Source organism: Oncorhynchus mykiss, unplaced genomic scaffold, assembly GCF_013265735.2.
Source record: "Oncorhynchus mykiss isolate Arlee unplaced genomic scaffold, USDA_OmykA_1.1 un_scaffold_842, whole genome shotgun sequence".
Classification (NCBI taxonomy): Eukaryota; Metazoa; Chordata; class Actinopteri; order Salmoniformes; family Salmonidae; genus Oncorhynchus; species Oncorhynchus mykiss.
In genome coordinates this window covers 1-19,079 of record NW_023494289.1, presented here as the reverse complement: position 1 = coordinate 19,079, position 19,079 = coordinate 1, and the positions used below count along the sequence as shown (strand labels likewise).

The window sequence follows — 19,079 nt, the reverse complement described above, 5'->3', positions numbered from 1 at the left end:
TGATGTCCTTTCAACCAGTTCAGCCCACTTCCCATTTGCCTGGAAATATATCCACAGCCCATTGGGCTCCCAAGTGGCGCAGCCGTCTAAGGCACTGCAGACACCCTGGTTTGAATCCAGGCCGTATAACAACCGGCCGTGGGGTGGTGCACGTCTGGGTTGACCCAGCGTCGTCTGGATTTGGCCAGTGTAGGCCGTCATTGTAAATAAGAATTTGTTCTTGCCTAGTTAAATAAAGGTTAAATACAAAATACATATATTTTATGGCAGGTCATACGTCTACTAAACCTTCCAGTCGTGAAAGCTCAGCATAGTAAGTAAGTAGCCCTGCACATGCTGGAACGGCTCATAGGAGCAGGAGCTTATCTCCCGTTTCTGTAGAGTGAGGAAGCTTGATGTACAAGTAGGCCTGCACCCCCTGGACAGGACACTAGTCTATATCCTCAGTACTCCCCCCCTGGATAGGACACTAGTCTATCTCCTCAGTGCACCCCCTGGACATGACACTAGTCTATCTCCTCAGTACACCCCCCCCCTGGACAGGACACTAGTCTATCTCCTCAGTGCACCCCCTGGACATGACACTAGTCTATCTCCTCAGTGCACCCCCTGGACATGACACTAGTCTATCTCCTCAGTACACCCCCTGGATAGGACACTAGTCTATCTCCTCAGTACACCCCCGGATAGGACACTAGTCTATCTCCTCAGTACACACCCCGGATAGGACACTAGTCTATCTCCTCAGTACACCCCCTGGATAGGACACTAGTCTATCCTATCCCCCCCCCCCCCCCCCCCCCCCCCCCCCCCCCCCCCCCTGGGACAGGACACTAGTCTATCTCCTCAGTGCAACCCCTGGACATGACATAGTCTATCTCCTCAGTACACCCCCTGGATAGGACACTAGTCTATCTCCTCAGTACACCCCCCCCCCCCCCCCCCCCCCCCCCCCCCCCCCCCCCCCCCCCCCCCCCCCCTAGGCCAGGACACTAGTCTTATCTCCTCAGTGCACCCCTGGACATGACACTAGTCTATCTCCTCAGTACACCCCCTGATAGGACACTAGTCTATCTCATCAGTACACCCCCCGGATAGGACGCTAGTCTATCTGCCTCGTACACACCCGGATAGGACACTAGTCTATATCCTCAGTACACCCCTGGACATGACACTAGTCTATCTCCTCAGTACACCCCCTGGATAGGACACTAGTCTATCTCCCTCAGTACACCCCCTGGACAGGACACTAGTCTATCTCCTCAGTACACCCCCCTGGATAGGACACTAGTCTATCTCCTCAGTACACCCCCCCTGGACAGGACACTAGTCTATCTCCATCAGTACACCCCCGGATAGGACACTAGTCTATTCCTCAGTACACCACCCCCTGGATATGGACACTAGTCTATCTCCTCAGTACACCCCCCTGGACATGACACTAGTCTATCTCCTCAGTACACCCCCTGGATAGGACACTAGTCTATCTCCTCAGTACACACCCCCCGGATAGGACACTAGTCTATCTCCTCAGTACACACCCCTGGATAGGACACTAGTCTATCTCCTCAGTACACCCCCTGGACAGGACACTAGTCTATCTCCTCAGTACACCCCCTGGATAGGACACTAGTCTATCTCCTCAGTACACCCCCCCTGGACAGGACACTAGTCTACTCTCCTCAGTACACCCCCCTGGACAGGACACTAGTCTATCTCCTCAGTGCACCCCCTGGACAGGCGGCACTAGTCTATCTCCTCAGTACACCCCCCCCCTGGACAGGGCACTAGTCTATCTCCTCAGTACACCCCCCCCCTGGACAGGACACTAGTCTATCTCCTCAGTGCACCCCCTGGACATGACACTAGTCTATCCTCCTCAGTACACCCCCCCTGGACAGGACACTAGTCTATCTCCTCAGTACACCCCCCTGGACAGGACACTAGTCTATCTCCTCAGTACACCCCCCCCCCTGGACAGGAACTAGTCTATCTCCTCAGTACACCCCCCCCTGGATAAGGACACTAGTCTATCTCCTCAGTACACCCCCCCTGGACAGGACACTAGTCTATCTCCTCAGTACACCCCCGGACAGGACACTAGTCTATCTCCTCAGTACACCCCCCCTGCGACAGGACACTAGTCTATCTCCTCAGTACACCCCCCGGATAGGACACTAGTCTATCTCCTCAGTACACACCCCCCTGGATAGGACACTAGTCTATCTCCTCAGTACACCCCCTGGATAGGACACTAGTCTATCTCCTCAGTACACCCCCTGGACAGGACACTAGTCTATCTCCTCAGTACACCCCCGGCTAGGACACTAGTCTATCTCCTCAGTACACACCCCCTGGATAGGACACTAGTCTATCTCTCAGTACACCCCCTGGATAGGACACTAGTCTATCTCCTCAGTACACCCCTGGACAGGACACTAGTCTACCTCCTCAGTACACCCCCCCTGGAACAGGACACTAGTCTATCTCCTCATGTGCACCCCCTGGACAGGGCACTAGTCTATCTCCTCAGTACACCCCCCCCCTGGACAGGACACTAGTCTATCTCCTCAGTGCACCCCCTGGACATGACACTAGTCTATCTCCTCAGTACACCCCCCCTGGACAGGACACTAGTCTATCTCCTCAGTACACCCCCCTGGACAGGACACTAGTCTATCTCCTCAGTACACCCCCCCTGGATAGGACACTAGTCTATCTCTTCAGTACACCCCCCCCCCCCCCCCAAGTTCTCATTTACAACTGCGACCTGGCCAAGATAAAGCAAAGCAGTGCGACAAACAACAGTCTTCGGTGTGACTCGGCCAGGGATCGAACTCCCAAACTTCCAATCTCAGCTCTAACCACAAGGCCACTGAGTTGGTCAGCATAGAGAGGCCAGTCTGTTTGGTGGAACAGTGGAACAAGTCTGTTTGGTGGAAACAAGTCTGTTTGGTGGAAACACACCACTGGTGGGAAAAATTTGCATATTTCTTAGTTGCGGATTCTAGAATATTCACATGAAAATTCTGTTGCCAATTGGATGGGAACCTAGCTACTGAAAAGCATTAAAGAGAATTGGAATTTCCTGAATGGACTGGAATTTAAATGTAACAGGCCCCAACCCTAGTGGGATCCTCATGGACAGTAACAGTACTAGCTAACAGTAATATTACTTCTGTTTACTACAGTACTAGCTAACCACAATAGTACTTCTGTTTACTACAGTACAGTACTGTTTACTACAGTACTAGAGCTACCAAGATGGATAACATAATAGAATAGCTTCATGGTTGTATTACTGACCTTAGCATAGACACAGCTGTCACTGAGTTTCCAGGGTTTGCAGTTCTGCTCACACATGGGACACATGATTGTTGTGTTGGCCTCACAGATCTCTTTACTGATGGGACAAAATAGACAGACAGATATTCATGTCTTAAAAACACTTAAAAAGGACATGAAAACCCCAACCGAAGGGCGGAGTGGGTGGGGGGGAGATGGGGTTGCAGATGGACCTACAATTTAATGGGGGAGAATGACTGTTCTGGTCACTTTTTTTTATTTTTAAAAAGGACATTCTACAGAATAAATGAAAATAAAATGAAGCTGACATCTAAAATATAATGACATAGAAATGACATATTGGTCCATATTATCAGTCAGGTGTGTTACTTAGCAATAAGCATCATCACCTGATGTACCCCATATCAGATGCAGCATAGTGGCTATAAATAAATAGGCCGAGGGTTGCCCATCTGCATGTACCCCGTTGGGCTAATCGTTAGCTTGATCGTAAACTCTCTAGTGTAAATAATTGGGCTAATCGTTAGCTAGAGAGCAAACTCTCTAGTGTAAATAATTGGGCTAATCGTTAGCTAGAGCGCAAACTCTCTAGTGTAAATAATTGGGCTAATCGTTAGCTAGAGCGCAAACTCTCTGGTGTAAATAATTGGGCTAATCGTTAGCTAGAGTGCAAATGCGTTAATGTAAATAATTGGGCTAATCGTTAGCTAGAGTGCAAACTCTCTAGTGTAAATAATTGGGCTAATCGTTAGCTAGAGCGCAAACTCTCTAGTGTAAACAATTGGGCTAATCGTTAGCTAGAGCGCAAACTCTCTAGTGTAAACAATTGGGCTAATCGTTAGCTAGAGCGCAAACTCTCTAGTGTAAACAATTGGGCTAATCGTTAGCTAGAGCGCAAACTCTCTAGTGTAAATAATTGGGCTAATCGTTAGCTAGAGCCCAAATGCTATAATGTAAACAATTGGGCTAATCGTTAGCTAGAGTGCAAATGCTATAATGTAAACAATTGGGCTAGCTTGTTGCTAGTTAGCAACATATTGATGACTTGAATGGCACTCAGCTAACCAAGGATCATGTCCTGTGAATATACTGTAGGACGTCACACCGGACCCCTGTTACAGGGGCGTCCCCGTGCATTTTAACGCCATTGACGCTGCTAAAAAACGGGTTCTAAATGGTGCGTTTGACAAATTAGTACAGCCTAGTAACAACAGAAAGGTCAGTGATCTTCCTCTTAACAGTGACCTTCAAAACTGCTTTCAAAAGCTATGTTTTCCCACGACTGCATTAAGAATGTTGTCGGCTACAACGACTGGGCGTGCATACCTTCTCTCCCTGTGCTACAACGACTGGGCGTGCATACCTTCTCTCCCTGTGCTACAACGACTGGGCGTGCATACCTTCTCTCCCTGTGCTACAACGACTGGGCGTGCATACCTTCTCTCCCTGTGCTACAACGACTGGGCGTGCATACTTCTCTCCCTGTGCTACAACGACTGGGCGTGCATACTTCTCTCCCTGTGCTACAACGACTGGGCGTGCATACTTCTCTCCCTGTGCTACAACGACTGGGCGTGCATACTTCTCTCCCTGTGCTACAACGACTGGGCGTGCATACCTTCTCTCCCTGTGCTACAACGACTGGGCTTGCATACCTTCTCTCCCTGTGCTACAACGACTGGGCGTGCATACCTTCTCTCCCTGTGCTACAACGACTGGGCGTGCATACCTTCTCTCCCTGTGCTACAACGACTGGGCGTGCATACCTTCTCTCCCTGTGCTACAACGACTAGGCATGCATACTTCTCTCCCTGTGCTACAACGACTGGGCGTGCATACTTCTCTCCCTGTGCTACAACGAGCTGGGCGTGTATACTTCTCTCCCTGTGCTACACGACTGGGCGTGCATACTCTCTCCCTGTGCTACAACGACTGGGCGTGCATACTTCTCTCCCTGTGCTACAACGACTGGCGTGCATACTTCTCTCCCTGTGCTACAACGACTGGGCGTGCATACCTTCTCTCCCTGTGCTACAACGACTGTGCGTGCATACTTCTCTCCTGTGCTACAACGACTGGGCGTGCATACCTTCTCTCCCTGTGCTACAACGACTGGGCGTGCATACCTTCTCTCCCTGTGCTACAACGACTGGGCGTGCATACTTCTCTCCCTGTGCTACAACGACTGGGCGTGCATACTTCTCTCCCTGTGCTACAACGACTGTGCGTGCATACTTCGTTCCCTGTGCTACAACGACTGGCTCTCATTTGGATCATTGGTGTGACGTCTCGGATCTGTCGGGACCCGGCCCAGTTTAACCCCTGATGTGTCTTGACTGACCTGACTTGACTAGTGTCCATAGTAAGGAGTCCGTAGAGGAAGACGAAGAGACCCACCAGAGCTGCAGGGATCAGCATGCCAGTGTACCAGCCCAACCAGGCAAAGTACAGCCCAATCTTCTCCCCAAAGTAACGCCTGGAGAGGAAAGTCCAATGAACAAGATAGATTAGCAAAAGCTTAGTTGGGGTTGACCTTAAAATCCGACCCGGCTGTATTCGCCTGGCAGGAACAAGTTCTTTGTAACCAACCAGGCAAGGTACAGGCCGACCTTCTCCCTAAAGTAAAGCCCGTAGTGCATGAAAAGTCCAATAGAGAGAATAGATTAGTAAAACTCCCGACATGCATGGATTAAATTGGAGCCATTCAGACCCAGCTGTATTTGCCTGAAAGGAAGCAACTCCGTTAATATAAATGAGTACAGGTATATTAAGCACACCTATCATGTTTCCAGGTAGATGGACGAATGAAAAAACAATAAAAAGTGAAGAAACGAGATCACAGACGGGATCTTTGATGCACAACTAACAATTTTACTGCATCTCATCACAACATTTTGCTTCATCAGGAGTCCAACAAACGTAATAGATTAGGAAAACCATCACAGGTAGCGAGCTTCATGGGGTTGAATTAAAAGTTGTTGTGTTTCACTTGTGTGTTTCATACAGAGGAACGAAGCCAAGTTGTGTTTCATACAGAGGAACGAAGCCAAGTTGTGTTTCATACAGAGGAACGAAGCCAAGTTGTGTTTCATACAGAGGAACGAAGCCAAGTTGTGTTTCATACAGAGGAACGAAGCCAAGTTGTGTTTCATACAGAGGAACGAAGCCAAGTTGTGTTTCATACAGAGGAACGAAGCCAAGTTGTGTTTCATACAGAGGAACGAAGCCAAGTTGTGTTTCATACAGAGGACCGAAGCCAAGTTGTGTTTCATACAGAGGAACAAAGCCAAGTTGTGTTTCATACAGAGGAAAGAAGCCCAGTTGTGTTTCATACAGAGGAACGAAGCCAAGTTGTGTTTCATACAGAGGAACAAAGCCCAGTTGTGTTTCATATAGAGGAAAGAAGCCCAGTTGTGTTTCATACAGAGGAAAGAAGCCCAGGGCACAAGATATAGGCCCAGTGTCAAAAACCTCCCGACTGGGGTTTACTTTTAAAATGGGACATGTTCAGAGGAGAGAAATCCAATTGGACCGGCTCAGACGTAGCTATGGGTCAACTGGTACATTGGACCGGCTCAGACCTAGCTATGGGTCAACTGGTACATTGGACCGGCTCAGACCTAGCTATGGGTCAACTGGTACATTGGACCGGCTCAGACCTAGCTATGGGTCAACTGGTACATTGGACCGGCTCAGACCTAGCTATGGGTCAACTGGTACATTGGACCGGCTCAGACCTAGCTATGATCGGCTGTATTTAATTTAGATAGGACTCCTGAGAAGGGAACTTTGCTTGGGTTCCCCTGTGGAGGTTCTTTCTCACAATTGCACACACACACACAAACACACACACCAAAATTGTTCTTTGGCTGTTCGCATAGGAGAACTCTTTTTGGTTACATGTAGAACCCTCTGTGGAAAGGGTTCTACCTGGAACCAAAATGGGTTCTTCAAATGGTTCTCCTATTGTGACAGCTGAAGAACCCTTTTAAATACTAGATAGCACCTTTTTTTCTCTAAGAGTGTACCACCACGCCACACATGCACACCACCACATACACACACACACCTACCTGATAAGGTCGAGGGGTTGGTACTTGTACCACATGCCCCAGCGAGCCCACCTCTCGTACAGCAGGTGTCTGTGGTTCTGGGCACCGTGGGTATTAATAGGGTGTCGACTCCTATAGCCACCCTGGAACACAAGGACATAGAGAATTAACATAAGTGGAAGACAGGTGGTCACTGGTCTAGTCCCACCACTCTATCTACTTTTGGTATCCAGAGAATTAACAGGTGTATTCAGATGTAGGATTTATTTGAGCCAGTTTGCTACAGCAGGAATATAATCCCCCCAGCAACAGGATATGTGAATTATGTGGATTATAATTAAGCCTTTTAAAACCTCAAATACACTACAAGTTTACATTTCCTGCTGAGCAGGAAAGTTCTCCTGCAACAGGGTGATCAAATTAAGATCCTACATCTGTAGTGACAGACTAGTTCCATACTGTATGGGCTGTAGCCAACTATTTGTATCCACCCTGAAACAGAGACACAGAACCTTATGTAACAGGTGGAGTTGGAGTTGATAAATCAAATCCTGCTGACTATGCCAAATACAACAGCCCGATACGGTTAGTAACACTGATGTACTGTATAGCAATCCTTATCTTTCTAATGTAATTGTTAAAACAATAACAGGGCCCGGTTTCCCGATAGCGATGGAATTTAGGCTTACGAGTATTTTAACGACGCAACGGCAGAAGATATAATGTGTTTCCAAATACACCACACAGAGAGAATGTTCGCTAAGTGCAGCTTAGAATGTTGGCTAATAGAATGTTCGCTAAGTGCAGCTTAGAATGTTGGCTAATAGAATGTTCGCTAAATGCAGTTTAGAATGTTGGCTAATAGAATGTTCACTAAGTGCAGCTTAGAATGTTGGCTAATAGAATGTTCGCTAAGTGCAGCTTAGAATGTTGGCTAATAGAATGTTCACTAAGTGCAGTTTAGAATGTTGGCTAATAGAATGTTCACTAAGTGCAGCTTAGAATGTTGGCTAATAGAATGTTCGCTAAGTGCAGTTTAGAATGTTGGCTAATAGAATGTTCACTAAGTGCAGCTTAGAATGTTGGCTAATAGAATGTTCGCTAAGTGCAATTTAGAATGTTCACTAAATTGAGGAATTTGTCGAAAGAAAGGATTATGCAAATATTGAGGCGGCTTATTCTAATGCTTACCTTAAACTAATGCTCTAATTTAAGATTTAGCACATTGTTGATCACCGGTTAGGCTACATAACCTGAGACAAAAAAATTACAAGACAGTAGCCAAATAAAACTCAATTGAATGAATATGAAATTGATTTCAATATCATTGAAATATATTAGGCGTATAGCCTATACTGTGGGTGAGGCTATTTATCTTTTAATGCAGTCGTCTCGGTTTTCATTTTAAGCATCTTTTTATCCTTCGCTTGTTTGTGATAATTGCAAAGGACATAGGCAACTCTGTATGTGTATTCAACCTCGTATCGGTCGGTCACAGAGAGACAGATAAACATTTTAGCGGAGATCTTCTGTGTATAAAATCACGGGTTAGGAGGGAAACAATTATTTTACCACACACTTAGCTGTTCTAAAAGTGGGCTGAGGCAGTCCGTAAATTAGGAGCATTTTCAAGCGCAATTTTAGTAATGAAGGTTTTGGGAAACAGCTCATAGATTTAACAATGCTCCTACAAAGGTTCTAATGATGGACTTAAGATACTTTTGGGGAAACCGGGCCCTGGGCCCGTATCCACAACGCATCTCAGAAAAAGTAATAGGAATCCTGTTAAAACATGTTTTAAGGCAACAACAAAAATCCCAGCTCAGAGTAGATTTTAGGATGATGTTACGACACAGCCCAGACAAAGTTTGAGCCATGAGTAAAATCAACTCATAAAAGTTAAATCTCAGCTGGTTATCACGACAGTTTGAGGTACCGCAAAGGAAAAATTGTAACGACGCCCATCGACATTGTTGCAAATGATGGGGAATAATAAATTGCGCTTCAGATAACCACAGTGAATGTGACTGTCAAATGTTGTCATGGTAAAAACATTTTAGCCTAGCATTATTACACGATCACTTTGCCTACACTTAATTCTTTGCTAACATGTTGGCGTTGGACCAAATTCTGATGGTTGTTAAAAGTAGTTTTTTTTAATTTATTTTGTATTTTTAAAGCAGAAGATACTGTTGCATAAAACATTTGACATTCATTTCAAATCATATTTTTCTTTAGATTATTTCGTATCCGCCCTGTCCAGAGTCTCATCTTGGTCTTGTTTCTCCAATAACTAATCATTGACAACCTTCAAGTTATCCCCTTGGAGCGCAATAACACATTGTTAAAAGAAAAATCTAAGTTAACATAGACACTAGATGCCTTTAATTGACCCATTCATATGCAAGTATTTTTAAACAATGTGTTATTGCGCTCCAAACAGATAACTTGAAATAACATGTAGGTTAATTAAATAACCTAAAGAAAAATAATAATATATTTATTGGCCTATGTGGTTGTAAGTATTTAGCTATATCATGTGAAGTAAGGCCCATGTGAAATCATTTTCTAGGTGAAGCTGGTTAAGAGAATTCTAAGAGTGAGCAAAGCTGTCATCACGGCAAAGGCTGGCTACTCAGAAGAATCTCAAATATAAAATATATGTTGATTTGTTTAACACTTTTTTGGTTACTACATGATTCCATATATGTTATTTCATGGTTTTGATGTCTTCACTATTAGTCTACAATGTAGAAAATAGTAAAAAAATAAAGATAAACCCTTGAATGAGCAGGTGTTCTAAAACTTTTGACTGGTACTGTACATATTACATAAATTACCTCGACTAACCTGAACCCCCGCACATTGACCCGGTACCTCCTGTATATAGCCTCGTTATTGTTATTTTATTGTTGCTCTTATTTTTTTACTTTAGTTTATTTAGTAAATATTTTCTCTTAACTCTTATTTTTCTTAAAACTGAATGGTTGGTTACGGGGGTTAAGGGCTTGTAAAGTAAACATTTCACGGTAATGTCTGTTGTATTCGGCGCATGTGACAAATCAAAATTAGATTTTTAATATCATTATAACGATGTTCGTACCTCGTGTGGAGGAAATGCCGCCTCATATGTTCCATTGCCCAATAACCTGTTGATACCTACAATAGAAGAGAAAAAAACACTTAATATCGTCCTGCCAAAAAGAATCATAGTGGACCGGAAATATGTTATAATTCAAAACTCATACTCGTTTCCCTTCCCAAGACTCAAAATACATTGCTAGACCCCAATCATAATTTAGACAGAATCCTCAGTGGTGGCCTCTTGTCTAACGCTACCACAGTTCTAATAATGATTATTACATTGCATTATATAAACAGATGTTGTGGCAGAATCAGAATTCTTTAGGTAACATTGATAAATAATATGTTTTATTCATTTTCATTAGCATGCTTATGTGGGTAAAAGTAACTTGGGCCCAGAGAGGGGAAAGGTCGGGTTTGTCTTATCTGTGAATGTGTCTGTAACTATTCCTAAACCATGTGAAGGGATGGTGTGATTAATGGGGAACCAGTTAGGTGGCTCCACAATGTCTGTGTGCCAGTCACTCCTCTCCGTGAGCTTGTCCAGGAGGGATTGTATTTTTGATGGGAGTGTCTAGAATTGACAATTGATATATGCCATTGGATGAGGTAATGTTTGGGTCTTAAGTGGTACCAAGATAAGAACTTAGTTTTGGAGACCAAACTGAACGATAATTTATAGCCTATGCTGTCTGGCTATGTGTGTCTTTGCTATAAAGGATCTCAGTTGCCATTATGTAAGGATTCTCAGAGAATTCATTTATAGACACTGAATTGATCTGAGAGTCACAGGGCTATGGTGAAGCTCATATAATTAAAGATGGACTTTATGATAACTCTGACTTGTGTGTGGATTGCTCTGATTTGGTAATACAGGAAATTTCCACAACACAGAGAAGGTCAATGGTGAGCTAGTTATGTTCGATGGCATTAGCCCCGCCCCACAATCAAGGCAAAGCTACATATACTGCTACAGGTATTCAACAGTCGTGGGGGTAATTCCAGGTTTATTTTTATTTATTTATTTAACCTTTATTTAACTAGACAAGTCAGTTAAGAACAAATTCTTATTTACAATGACGGCCTAGGAACAGTGGGTTAACTGCCTTGTTCAGGGGAAGAACGACAGATGTTTACCTTGCCAACTCGGGGATTCGATCTAGCAACCTTTCGGTTTATACAATGCATTTGGAAAGTATTCAGACCCCTCAACTTTTTTCCACATCCCCACCCAAAAATATCTCCCTCATTAATATAATAAATCCCATAATGACAAATAAAAAAAAGTTTTTTTTAACCCCACCCTGATCTTTAGAGATTATCAGATTATCAAATTTATGTTGAGAGTTCACACCTTTGATTTTGAGAAAGATTGGGATGAACAGGTGCCTCTTATGTTGTTTGCAGTGTGGGAGGTTATTAAGGAATGTCTCGGTATTAGTCTTAATTAACTCTTGTTCGGCACATCATGTCAGATTAATTTGATCTTGCTGAGAGAGAGAGAGAGAGAGGTTGTTGCAGGGCAACACATTAAACAAAAAAACTGAACTGTTGAAGCACGTTAGCTCTTGTCGATACAGTTTGCACCGCACCTGGGAGAAAGTGGAGAAGGCGCAAATGAAAATGAAATCGAAAAAGTCCCAAAACCGCACTTTCGATGTGAGTTGACCAAGTCCTGGTTTTGTTACCCGTTGCAAGCTCACTTTTCAGGCCCTTACCCCTAACCCTAACCCTAACCCTTACCCCATAGTGAATAGTAATAAATACATCTGGATTACATCATCAGGAGCACAGGGACCAAAAATCTGTCTGAGTCATGTCAACATGTTGGAACCATACTTCACCCGCTACGATCGGAGAAGTCGATGGAAACCGCTAGTGATGTTCTGCCTGTGGCCACTGCTGTCACCGTAGAATATAGTCTCCCTCAAGAGCACGAGGAAAGCTCAATACAACCGTCCTTCAAAGAACTACACTGGATTTTACGCAAACTGGAAACCCCATATCTTGAGGCAACATTTATTGTAGCTGGGGATTTTTAGCAAATTTGAGTAAAACTCTATCAACACATTGACTGTAGTACTCGCCTTGGAAAAACATTGGACCACTGCTAATCAACTTTCCGCTACCACGGACTGTGGGCTCTCGCAAGGCTGCCGGCCCAAATGGCATCCCTAGCCGCGTCCTCAATTAATGTCCTTGAGTGGCCCAGCCAGAGCGTAGACTTGAACAAGATCGAACATCTCTGGAAAGACCTAAAAATAGCTGTGCAGCGACGCTCCCCATCCAACCTGACAGAGCTTGAGAAACTCCCCAAATACAGCTGTGCCAAGCTTGTAGCGTCATACCCAAGAAGACTCAATGCTGTAATCGCTGGAAAAAGTGGTTCAACAAAGTACAGAGTAAAGGGTCTGAATACTTATGTAAGTTATATTTAAGTTAATTATAAAAAAAATGGTTTTTCTTTGTCATTATGGGGTATTGTGTGTAGATTGAAAAGGGAAAAAAACGATTTAATACATTTTAGAATAAGGCTGTAACATAATAAAATGTGGAAAAAGTGAAGGGGTCCGAATAGTTTCCCGAATGCACTATAGATAGATAGCGTAGCTCCGTAGATAGATAGATAGATATAGATAGCGTAGCTCCGTAGATAGATATATATAGATAGCGTAGCTCCGTAGATAGATAGATAGATATAGATAGCGTAGCTCCGTAGATCGATAGATAGATAGATATAGATAGCGTAGCTCCGTAGATAGATAGATAGATATAGATAGCGTAGCTCCGTAGATAGATAGATAGATATAGATAGCGTAGCTCCGTAGATAGATAGATAGATATAGATAGCGTAGCTCCGTAGATAGATAGATAGATATAGATAGCGTAGCTCCGTAGATAGATAGATATAGATAGCGTAGCTCCGTACCCATCTTAGACTTCCCGTCCTCATACTTGGTGCGTTGGAGAACATGGTGGACTATTCTGCTTCTGGTGGAGTTGGAGAAGAACGTCTGTCTGTTGTTGATGGTAAAACTGAGAGAGGAAAGTCAAACCAACAAAAGGTCAGCATTATTATGATATGGTAAATCATCCATATAACTGCAGAGAGAACCAACAGTCACTCTTCAGACACTCAGTCACTCCCTCCCTCTCGACGTCGATTAACCACCGAACCTGGGACCCCACGTCACACAGTATAGCTTCCGTCCCTCTCCTCGCCCTCACTTGGGCTCGAACCTGGGACCCCACATGTAACACAGTATAGCTTCCGTCCCTCTCCTCGCCCCTACCTGGGCTCGAACCTGGGACCCCACATGTAACACAGTATAGCTTCCGTCCCTCTCCTTGTTGTCATAGAGTAAAGAAAGGGGGAGTTGTCATAGAGACCGTAAAGAAAGGGGGAGTTGTCAGAGACTGAAAAGAAAGGGGGAGTTGTCAGAGACCGAAAAGAAAGGGGGAGTTGTCAGAGACCGAAAAGAAAGGGGGAGTTGTCATAGAGACCGTAAAGAAAGGGGGAGTTGTCATAGAGACCGTAAAGAAAGGGGGAGTTGTCAGAGACCGTAAAGAAAGGGGGAGTTGTCAGAGACCGAAAAGAAAGGGGGAGTTGTCAGAGAGACCGTAAAGAAAGTGGGAGTTGTCAGAGAGACCGTAAAGAAAGGGGGAGTTGTCAGAGAGACCGTAAAGAAAGGGGGAGTTGTCAGAGAGACCGTAAAGAAAGGGGGAGTTGTCAGAGACCGAAAAGAAAGGAGGAGTTGTCAGAGACCGAAAAGAAAGGGGGAGTTGTCATAGAGACCGAAAATAAAGGGGGAGTTGTCATAGAGACCGGAAAGAAAGCGGGAGTTGTCAGAGACCATAAAGAAAGGGGGAGTTGTCATAGAGACCAAAAAGAAAGGGGGAGTTGTCATAGAGACTGGAAAGAAAGGGGGAGTTGTCAAAAAGACGGTAAAGAAAGGGGGAGTTGTCAGAGACTGTAAAGAAAGGGGGAGTTGTCATAGAGACCGTAAAGAAAGGGGGAGTTGTCAGAGACCGAAAAGAAAGGGGGAGTTGTCAGAGACCGAAAAGAAAGGGGGAGTTGTCAGAGACCGAAAAGAAAGGGGGAGTTGTCATAGAGACCGAAAAGAAAGGGGGAGTTGTCATAGAGACCGGAAAGAAAGCGGGAGTTGTCATAGAGACGGAAAGAAAGCGGGAGTTGTCATAGAGACCGGAAAGAAAGCGGGAGTTGTCAGAGACTGAAAAGAAAGGGGGAGTTGTCAGAGAGACCGAAAAGAAAGGGAGAGTTGTCATAGAGACAGGAAAGAAAGGGGGAGTTGTCATAGAGACAGCAAAGAAAGGGGGCGTTGTCAGAGACAGTAAAGAAAGGGGGAGTTGTCATAGAGACAGTAAAGAAAGGGGAGTTGTCATAGAGACGGCAAAGAAAGGGGTTGTCAGAGACAGTAAAGAAAGGGGGAGTTGTCATAGAGACAGTAAAGAGAGTGTTGTCATAGAGACGGTAAAGAAAGGGGAGTTGTCAGAGACAGTAAAGAAAGGGGGAGTTGTCATAGAGACAGTAAAGAGAGTGTTGTCATGGAGACGGCAGCTGCCATTATGAGCTGGACTATAGCATCTTTATTTGCAGTCATTCTATCATCATTCCGTCCTCTGTTGCCTCTAATTCACACAAACAGATAACATTTCATTCAAGCTAGTCTATTTGATGGGAGGATTGAGATGCTAGCAGGGGAGTTTATCATAACAGAGACAGAACACTGCCGTCACTGTCTAAAGATAACTTAATCTCTTCCTCCTCCAGTGTAGCCTGTAATAAACACACATGAGCCAGTCTATCTCACAAGCTGTTTGTGTCAGATTGAGTGTTAGTGTTAGAGTGACTGTCAGAGTGTTGGAGTGACTGGGGTAAGGGTTAGGGTTAGGGGGTTGAGGTAAGAATTAGGGTTAGGGTAAGGGAGTTGAGGTAAGGGTTAGGTTAGAGGGTTGAGGTAAGGGGGTTGAGGTAAGGGTTAGGGTAAGGGGGTTGAGGTAAGGGTTAGGGTTAGGGGGTTGAGGTAAGGGTTAGGGTGTTGAGGTTAGGGTTAGGGGGTTGAGGTAAAGGTTGAGGTAAGGGTTAGGGGGTTGAGGTAAGGGTTAGGGTAAGGATAGGGGGTTGAGGTAAGGGTTAGGGTTAGGGTACGGGGTTGAGGTAAGGGTTAGGGTTAGGGTACGGGGTTGAGGTAAGGGTTAGGGTAAGGATAGGGGGTTGAGGTAAGGGTTAGGGTTAGGTTAGGGGGTTGAGGTAAGGGTTAGGGGGTTGAGGTAAGGGTTAGGGTAAGGTTAGGGGGTTGAGGTAAGGCTTAGGTTAGGGGGTTGAGGTTAGGGTTAGGTTAGGGGGTCGAGGTTAGGGTTAGGTTAGGGGGTTGAGGTTAGGGTTAGGTTAGGGGGTTGAGGTTAGGGTTAGGTTAGGGGGTTGAGGTTAGGCTTAGGTTAGGGGGTTGAGGTAAGGCTTGGGTTAGGTTAGGGGGTTGAGGTAAGGGTTAGGGGGTTGAGGTAAGGGTTAGGGTTAGGTTAGGGGGTAGAGGTAAAGGTTAAGGTTAGGGGTTGAGGTTAGGGGGTTGAGGTAAGGGTTAGGTTAGGGGGTTTAGGAAAAGGCTTAGGTTAGGGGGTTTAGGAAAAGGCTTAGGTTAGGGGGTTGAGGTAAGGGTTAGGGTTAGGCTTAGGTTAGGGTTAGGCTTAGGTTAGGGGGTTGAGGTAAGGCTTAGGTTAGGGGTTGAGGTAAGGCTTAGGTTAGGGGGTTGAGGTTAGGATTAGGTTAGGGGGTTGAGGTAAGGCTTAGGTTAGGGGGTTGAGGTAAGACAGGTTAGGGGGTTGAGGTAAGGCTTAGGTTAGGGGGTTGAGGTAAGGCTTAGGTTAGGGGGTTGAGGTAAGGCTTAGGTTAGGGGGTTGAGGTAAGGCTTAGGTTAGGGGGTTGAGGTAAGGCTTAGGTTAGGGGGTTGAGGTAGGGCTTAGGTTAGGGGGTTGAGCTAAGGCTTAGGTTAGGGGGTTGAGCTAAGGCTTAGGTTAGGGGGTTGAGCTAAGGCTTAGGTTAGGTGGTTAAGGTTAGGCTTAGGTTAGGGGGTTAAGGTTAGGCTTAGGTTAGGGGGTTGAGGTAAGGGTTAGGGGTTGAGGTAAGGCTTAGGTTAGGGGGTTGAGGTAAGGGTTAGGTTAGGGGGTTGAGGTAAGGCTTAGGGTTAGGGTTAGGTTGGGGTTGAGGTAAGGCTTAGGTTAGGTTGGGGGTTGAGGTAAGGGTTAGGTTAGGGGGTTGAGGTAAGGGTTAGGTTAGGGGGTTGAGGTAAGGGTTAGGTTAGGGGGTTGAGGTAAGGGTTAGGTTAGGGGGTTGAGGTAAGGGTTAGGTTGGGGGTTGAGGTAAGGGTTAGGTTGGGGGTTGAGGTAAGGGTTAGGTTGGGGTTGAGGTAAGGGTTGGTTAGGGGGTTGAGGTAAGGGTTAGGTTAGGGGGTTGAGGTAAGGGTTAGGTTGGGGGTTGAGGTAAGGGTTAGGGTTAGGGTTAGGGGGTTGAGGTTAGGGGGTTGAGGTAAGGGTTATGTTGGGGGGTTGAGGTAAAGGTTAGGGATAGGGGGTTGAGGCAAGGGTTAGGGATAGGTTTGGGGGTTGAGGTAATGGTTAGGGATAGGTTTGGGGGTTGAGGTAAGGGTTAGGGTTAGGGTTTGGGGGTTGAGGTAAGGGTTAGGGTCTGGGGGTTGATGTAAGGGTTAGGGTTAGGGGGTTGAGGTAAGGGTTAGGGTCTGGGGGTTGATGTAAGGGTTAGGGGGTTGAGGTAAGGGTTAGGGGGTTGATGTAAGGGTTAGGGATAGGTTAGGGGGTTGATGTAAGGGTTAGGGGTTGAGGTAAGGGTTAGGGGGTTGATGTAAGGGTTAGGGGGTTGATATAAGGGTTAGGGATAGGTTAGGGGGTTGAGGTAAGGGTTAGGGGGTTGATGTAAGGGTTAGGGGTTGAGGTAAGGGTTAGGGTTAGGGGGTTGATGTAAGGGTTAGGGGGTTGATGTAAGGGTTAGGGATAGGTTAGGGGGTTGAGGTAAGGGTTAGGGGGTTGAGGTAAGGGTTAGGGTTAGGGGGTTGAGGTAAGGGATAGGGTTAGGTATAGAACCTACTGGTGCATGCGTGCCCTGCTGAAGGGGGCTGTATAGCAGTCTGTCTCCTCTAGATCAGGTAAGGCCTCTTTGTCCAGCTTCATGGGTTGCTGGGTAACCAACTCTTTATCTGACGACACCTCAGATGAAACCGGCTCAGGGAGAGAGGACAGAGAAAAACAGATTAATTAACCAGGATTAGCCTAGTAACAGAACCACACAGGGTTTTAATTTACCAGGATTATACCAGATATCGTTTTATTTGATCAATGATAATCATTAAAATCACATAGAAATCACATTTAGCATTTTCACAGTCAAAACTCAATAGAAGACTGCATTATTATGTCTTGTTTCTTTGCAGCAGACACTCTTTAGTGATTCAGTGTGACTTATTATTGGGCTTAAAACAGTTTAATATCTCACAATCGTATACATAACATCTTTAAGTAGCAGGATAAACTAATCCTGAACTAATTCATTAAATCGTGCATTAATTCTCTGGGGTAGAGCTCGATGCCAGTTTGACCCATTCACCCTCCGTGATCAAATCACGGTTTACCCTCTTCTACTTAACTCCCCGATGGCCCATCTTGCATCTTAATATAACAACCAGTGTAGCAGTGGGACTCTGGACTCCAGACCAAACTTCCCTGCCTTCTTGTCTGTGTCTTTCTACCTCTTATCGCTTTCTGTACATCCCCACTGTTCTCACTCTCGCCATTCTACAAATAAAAATAACAGCTACAGCTCACGGTGACGTCAACAGGGCCACTCCAGCTGTGTTACCGCGACTCGACCACGGGCTCAGCACCGTCACGGTGTTGAATGCTCCCGACCCTGTATTTCATTAGAAAGTGCTCTGCAGTGCTCAGACAGTCAAGCTCGGCATCACACTGTGCCCGAACCTAATAAGATATCACGTAAATCCACTTGCCTGCCCATAACTTTGCTCTTCCAATCCGTAAAGTACATTTTTTTTCCTGAAAAAAAATAAATAAAAATGCAATAAATTAGAAGACGTTGTCGGTTGGGTGGAAGAATCCCAACGGATCAAGCCATACAAAGAGCTCATCAAACGTTATTGAACGAGCTGTCGTTATAGATGTTTATGAATAGTTGTTAAGCGCTTATGTCACGTATTATAATGCATTATGTATAGCTCACGAGGCGTTATAAATGTGTTTATAATGCATTATGTAGAGGGAATTCGTAGGAAGTGCTACCTGAATGGCATCCTGATATTCATCTGCTCAGCGTATTTACAGTGTGTCCCAGGGAACATGGATCTTCACAAACAGGATGTCGGTGTCGGTCAGAGACGGCTTTCGAGGGGACGAAATTGGAAATTAGCTTGTGACAAAGACTAGCATCTGACAATATTTGAGAATGTCGTGACGAAGACACGATGACAATATTTGAGAATATGATCACGAGTGCCACCCCCCTGGGCAAAAAAAAGGTTGAATCAATGTTGTTTCCACGTCATTTCAACAACAACAACAACAACAACAGGTACGTGATGACGTTGAATCAAT

The 19,079-nt window shown here is 45.3% G+C and overlaps 1 pseudogene; it reads right to left on the bottom strand.

The window, feature by feature from the left end:
• Positions 1-18,866, bottom strand: part of LOC118963200 — a 44,738-nt pseudogene extending 25,872 nt beyond the window's left edge.
• Between the last annotated feature and the right edge of the window lie 213 nt (positions 18,867-19,079).